Source organism: Zea mays, chromosome 3 (genome assembly GCF_902167145.1).
Source record: "Zea mays cultivar B73 chromosome 3, Zm-B73-REFERENCE-NAM-5.0, whole genome shotgun sequence".
Lineage (NCBI taxonomy): Eukaryota > Viridiplantae > Streptophyta > Magnoliopsida > Poales > Poaceae > Zea > Zea mays.
In genome coordinates this window covers 107498818-107505886 of record NC_050098.1, presented here as the reverse complement: position 1 = coordinate 107505886, position 7069 = coordinate 107498818, and positions in this window count along the sequence as shown.

Here is a 7069-nt window from a genome sequence, read left to right as displayed (position 1 = left end):
ATTATGATTATGACTTAAGTTAATGACTTTATGGATGTCTTGGACATCATGATGTAATAAAGTACTTATTTTCACTATTATTTTGAGCAATTTGTGATGATGCCAAGAGACAACTGTGCAGAGTTCATGAGAGGTCATCCCCTTATGTTTGCCCACTCTACAGACCCCATGGACACCGAAGATTGGCTGCACACAGTGGAGCAGGAGCTGCACACCGCCCAATGCAACGACAGAGAGAAGGTTCTGTATGGTCCCCGTCTGCTACGGGGAACAGATCAGTCATGGTGGGAGTCCTACCTCGCCACCCATGCCACCCTGAAGCTATCACCTGAGAGGAGTTTAGAGACAACTTCCGCCAGTACCACGTTCCTAAAGGTTTGATGATAGTGAGTAAGGAAGAATTCCTAGCACTGAAGCAAGGACCTCTGACTGTCAGTGAGTATAGGGACAAATTTTTGCAACTATCTCGCTATGCACCTAAGGATGTCAACACTGATGCCAAGAGGCAGTAAAGTTCTAGAGAGGTTTGGTTGACCCTCTGCACTACCAGTTGATGAACCATACCTTCCCTACCTTTCAGCACCTGATTGATAGAGCTATAATGACTGAGAGGAAGCGCCGGGAGATGGAAGACTGGAAGCGCAAGATTGGTGGACCTCAGATCGGGAGCAGCAGTCGTCCCTGTTTCTTAGGCAATCCACTCCAGCAGTTCAAGCAGAGTCACCCTCAGGGATACCAGCATCAGCACCAGAACCAGCGTTCGCATCAGCAGCAATTTCAGAGGTCGTTCCCTCAGCAGCAGCAGCAACAGTACCGCCAGAACAACCAACCGGGAGGAAACTAGTACTAGAGGCAGAACAACCAGGCACCTCGCCTTCCTACCCCAGCAACCAATCAGAGCAACTAGACATCCCCAGCATAAGGAGGAGGCCGAGGATGTTTTCACTATGGAGAACAAGGCCATTGGGCGTCGCAATGCCCAAAGAAAGCGGCTCAGCAGCAGTCAGCTCCCAATGCCCCAGCAAGACAGAATGCATCTCAGCAAGGAGCAAACAACTGTGGACAGACCTGTGCCCAATATGAAAAGGTGAACCACCTGGAGGCCGAAACAGTTCAGGAGACCCCAGGAGTGGCACTAGGTACGTTCTCATTCGAATCTCATTCTGCAAATGTGTTATTTGATACCGGAGCCACACATTCTTTTGTGACTGCATCATGGGCAGAAACACACAACATACCAGTAGCACCCATGTACCCGCCTATGAGGGTTTAGTTCAAGTGGTGAGAGGACCTATACAGATAAAATTTTGCCCAAGTGCAAGAGTCCAAATAAGGGGGATAGAGTTCCCCGCTGAGCTGATAGTAATGGGTACTCATGATGTAGACATAGATGTCATCCTTGGGATGAATTGGTTGACCAAGTACCAAGCAGGCCTTAGCTGTGATAAGAGGACTGTGAAGTTGGTGTAATTGTCAGGAGAATAAGTGTTGGTGGAGTTGATTTTGTCTAGACCAAGAAGAGGAAGTTGTCACCAGATTGCTGCCCATAGTGAAGCAGTCAATCTGCTCAAAGTCATCAAAGTAGTATCAGAATTCCTGGATGTGTTCCTCGATGAGTTATCGGGCATGCCACCTAAGAGAAAAGTTGAATTTGTCATAGAGCTTATTCCAAGAACCATCCCTATCTCTAAGAGAGCCTATAGAGTGTCTGGGCTAGAATTGGTGGAACTCAAGAAGCGGATAGACGAGTTGTTGGAGAAGGGTTACATCAGACCCAGCACCTCGCCTACGGCCGCCCTAGTGTTGTTTGTGGAGAAGAAAGATGGCACGAAGAGGATGTGCATAGACTACCGAGATCTGAATGAAGTCACTATCAAGAATAAGTACCCCCTGCCTAGAATAGAAGATCTATTCGACTAGTTGAGAGAAGTTAATGTGTTCACGAAGATATATCTGAGGTTAGGTTATCACCAGCTCAGGATTCGGCCTTTGGACATACTGAAGACAACATTTATTACCAAGTATGGGCTTTATGAGTACACAGTCATGTCCTTCGGTCTGACGAATGCGCCAGCTTTCTTCATGTACTTGATGAATAGTGTGTTCATGGACTACCTTGACAAATTCGTAGTGGTGTTCATCAATGATATTCTCATATATTCCTAGAATGAGCAAGAGCATTTGAGGAAGGTATTGCAGAGGCTACGAGATTGCCAGTTGTATTCCAAGCTTAGAAAATGTGAAGTCTGGATCAACGAAGTCCTATTCTTGGGTCATATCATTAACCGAGACGAATTAGCTGTGGATCCGAAGAAGGTAGTAGATATTCTAGACTGGAAAGCACCAAGAGATGTTCGTGGAATCAAAAGTTTCATTGGAATGGCGAGATACTATCGGCGTTTCATTGAAGGTTTCTCCAAGATTGCCAGGCCAATGACAGCCCTGCTAGCAAAGAAAGTTGAGTTCATGTGGACCTCAGAGTGCCAGGAGTCCTTTGAAGCATTGAAGAAGTTGACTATGACACCGGTGTTGATTCTACCTCATGTTCACAAGCCATTCTCAATGTATTGTGATGCTTCGTACACTGGTCTAGGATGTGTGCTAATGCAAGAAGCGAGAGTGGTGGCGTACTCATCCCGACAGTTGAAGATTCATGAGAGGAATTACTCCACACATGACTTGGAGTTGGCAGCAGTGGTTCATGCACTAAAGACCTGGAGGCACTATTTATATGGGCAGAACTGTGATGTTTACACGGACCACAAGAGCCTTAAGTATATACTCACCCAGTTATAGTTAAATATGAGGCAGCGAAGATGGCTGGAGTTGATCAAAGATTATGAGCTAGAGATACATTATCACCCAGGCAAAGCTAATGTGGTTGCAGATTCTTTGAGCAGAAAGAGTCAAGTCAACATGATGGCCGCTCATCCGATGCCACATGAGCTAGCAAAGGAATTCGATAGGCTGAGTCTCGGATTTCTAAACAGCACCCAAGGAGTGACCATTGAGCTAGAACCCACTCTAGAACAAGATATCAAGGATGGATGGAAAAATGATGAAAAGATCAATGAAATTCGGCAGCTGACCCTAGATGGGAAAGGCAAAGATTTCTGGGAGGACGTGGAAGGTGTAGTATGGTTCAAAGATAGGGTGTGTGTTTCTGACATCAAATTGATTTGGGAACTGATTCTCAAGGAAGCTCATGAGACAGCTTATTCCATACACCCTGGTAGCGAGAAGATGTACCAAGACCTGAAGAAAAGATTTTGGTGGTACGGTATGAAAAGGGAGATCGCCGAGTATGTTGCCATATGTGACAGTTGTCAGAGAATCAAGGCAGAGCATTAGAGGCACGTAGGTTTGCTGCAGCCGTTGTAGATTTCTCAGTGGAAGTGGGATAAGATTGGGATGGACTTTATAGTCGGGTTGCCTCGCACTTGAGCCGGTTATGACTCCATCTGGGTAGTAGTGGACCCTATTGCAATCAGTGCTCAGGAGAAGACAATGGCAACATGGAGGACTTTCAGGAGTTACAAGACTTCGATGAGTTCTAGTCGTGTTTAGTGACAAACCCCCAGTCAGCTGCCTGTGAAGGCCTTATCTTTCTACATTTCGTATCCACACTTTGATTATGATAATGACTATGTTATGTTAATGATCTATGGATGTCTTGGACATCTTGATGTAATAAAGTACTATTTCCGCTATTATTTTGAGCAATGTGTGATGATGTCCAACTATGTAATCGTTATGTTCGTGAGTTTCTGATCCTGGCACGTACATGGTTTGCATTCGGTTTGCCTTCAAAACCGGGTGTGACAGTTTGCATGTCTTAATTTTGTGGCTGGACTCTAGGTTAATTTTAAGTGATAGAATATTTATTAAAGGTAAAATAAAAGTGAAACCCTAATGAATGTGCAAGTGCTTAACTTTGTAGATTTAATTTCAATTAATGTATGGTCCCATCCCTGGAATAACTTTATCTAAATAAGTAGTTTACTAAGATAGACATAGTTAAGTAGTTAATCTACTATGATAGGCAGTAGTTGGAGAACAACATACCACTAGGTAGATTAATCTACCCTAGAACCTAGAGTTCTCTTGTGTGTTTGTATTTTTCGACTGAACTTGTGTTTACTCTGTTGCATATGTTTGGTGTAATGTTCCTTTGTCATTTCCCAAGTGTATTGAATGAATGATTGTTTTGCGTAGACAACGAGTAGTCCGAGGTTTCCGAGTGTGTTGCAGGAGACTTCCATGAGCAGCAAACTGGTGAAGGCAAGTGTCCTCTAACCCATTATGTCATATTTACTTCATAATTCACTGTCACGCATACCATGAACAACCTAAGGATTGACTAGTATTCTGTTTTCCTGTCCTTGTTTACCCTTTGGGAATTGGTTACTATGATTAGTATTATGCTACTGCTTTACTTTAATCAATGAACATGATGAGAATATTTATGATACGATGATGTTATTCTACATATGATGATGAACCTGTGATATTTTAGGGGGCTCGGGTTGTTTCCCGAGTACGTCTCCGTAAGGACCCATTCGTTGGATGACCACCCGGGAAAACAGTACAGCAATGAGGGTGGAATGGGATGTCCTTAGCTGATTAATTAGAGGAACTTGGGGGTGTAGTTGGCTTCGTCGTTGTGCCGTCAATGGGGGCCGGGGCATAGTGCTTGCTTTGCTAAGGGTGGTGCCCAGGTTCATTCAATTTGGTTTTGTTAGTCACCCACCTTAAGAAGAAGTATCATGTTTGTATGACTGGCGAAACCTAACGGGCGACTACACACGAGGGAATCTTTGTAAAGGCTACGTAGTGATACCCTGCTAGATCACCTAGGTAGTGGTCAATGAGGAGTAGTGCTCCTCGGGCAGAATGGAAATCACGGCTCATGGGTAAAGTGTGCAACATCTGTAGAGTGTTAGAAACTGGTATATCAACCGTGCTCATGGTTATGAGTAGCCTTGGGTGCTCATTTGATTAGAGTAACTCTGGATACTTTTGTGATGATGCTTAATGATGATGACTACCTTTTTGGTATTTGGTATTTCCTCTTGGAGGGAGTGACATTTGGATAATAACTTGGGGTTATCAATAAAACTTGACTTTCTACTAGTAATAAATAACTGACCAACTAAAAGCAACTGATTTAAACTTAACCCCACATGCAGCTAGTGCACTTTAGCCAAATGGTTAATTTGTTGAGTACGTTGATGTGTACTCACCCTTGCTTTAAAACACCAAAACCCTAGGTTTTCCCCATTACAACAAATGCTCAAGAGAAGGTGAAGGCAACATGGAGGACTTCCAGGAGTTTCAGAACTTCAACGAGTTCTAGTTTAGATTAGTGGCAAACCCCCAGTCAGCTTCCTATGAAGGCCTTATCTTACTGTGTTTCGTTCTGCACTTTGATTATGATTATGACTTAAGTTAATGACTCTGTGGATGTCTTGGACATCGTGATGTAATTAAGTACTTATTTTCGCTATTATTTTGTGATGATATCCAACTATGTAATCGTTGTGTACGTGAGTTTCTGATCCCGGCACGTACATGGTTTGCATTCGATTTGCCTTCTAAAATCGGGTGTGACATCATTGCCCTCTTGCCTTTTAGTTTGCATTTTTTGGTGAGGCAATGAGGTTTTGAGGCCACTAGTTTCTCCATTTTGGTGCTTAATGCCAAAGGGGAAGAAATTAAGGGCCAAAGCAACTAGATAAACTACCACTTGTAAATTTTCAAAACTTTTATTGTGCTAGTACTTGTCTTTTTGATCAAAAACCTCTTACTGAAAAAACTACTCTCTTGTGGGGGAGAAATTTGATTATAGGAAAAAGGGGGAGTTTTTGGCTTTTGATCAATACTAGTCTTGAGAAATGTTTTGATTTGCCAAAATAAATTGTTTTTGACATAGAAGCAAGAAAATGAATTTTTATTGCAAAAACAAACCAAGTGGTGGTAAAAAGATCCAAATATGCTAAATCATGTGTTAATTTAGTTTGTATTTGATTTGACTTCAATTTGCAAAAGTTGCCTCATGATTGGGTATGTTAGTGCTTTTTAAGTTGCTTTTGATGTGTTGGCATGAATTGCCAAAAAGGGGGAGATTGAAAGGGAAATATGCCCTTGGGCAATTTCTATTTTGTTTTGGTGATTAAATGTTCAACACATTGTGTTTGGACTAACATCATCTTATATGAGAAATAAGTACAGGTAACTAAAGCAAATTGAGAATTCATGCCAACACATCAAAAGCTGCAAAGGCCTGGTAAACCACCATCAGCACAAAGCTAAACTCGGCTGGTAACCACCATCAGCACAAAGCTGCAAAGGCCTGATGGGCGCAATTCAGGTCAAGGCTCCGTCCAAGGGACACGATCTCGCCTCGCCTGAGCCCAGCCTCGGGCAAGAACAGCAGACCCAGGTGGATTCACATCTCGCCCGAGGGTCTCCTCAAGCAACGGGCGCACCTTCGACTCGCCCGAGGCCCAGCTCGGGCAGGCTTCGCGGAGAAGCAACCTTGGCCAGATCGCCTCGCCAACTGACCGTATCGCAGGAGCATTCAATGCAAGGATCGTCTGACACCTTATCCTGACACACGTTCCTCAGTCGACAGGGCCGAAGTGACCGCAGTCATTTCGCCCCTCCACTGACTGACCTACAGGAAAACAGCGCCGCCTGCACTGCTCCGACTGCTGTGCCACCCGCCAGGGTGAGGCTGACAGCCGCCGAGTCCAACCTGAGGCGCCATAGGAAGCTCCGCCTCGCCCGACCCCAGGACTCGGACTCCACCTCGACCTCGGAAGACGGTCTCCGCCTCGCCCGACCCAGGGCTCGGACTCCACCTCGACCTCGGAAGACGGTCTCCGCCTCGCCCGACCCTAGGGCTAGGACTCCACCTCGACCTCGGAAGACGGTCTCCGCCTCACCCGACCCCAGTGCTCGGACTCAACCTCGACCTCGGGAGACGGTCTCTGCCTCGCCCGACCTCAGGGCTCGGACTCAGCCTCGACCTCGGAGGATTCACCGCCTTGCCCGACCTTGGGCTCGG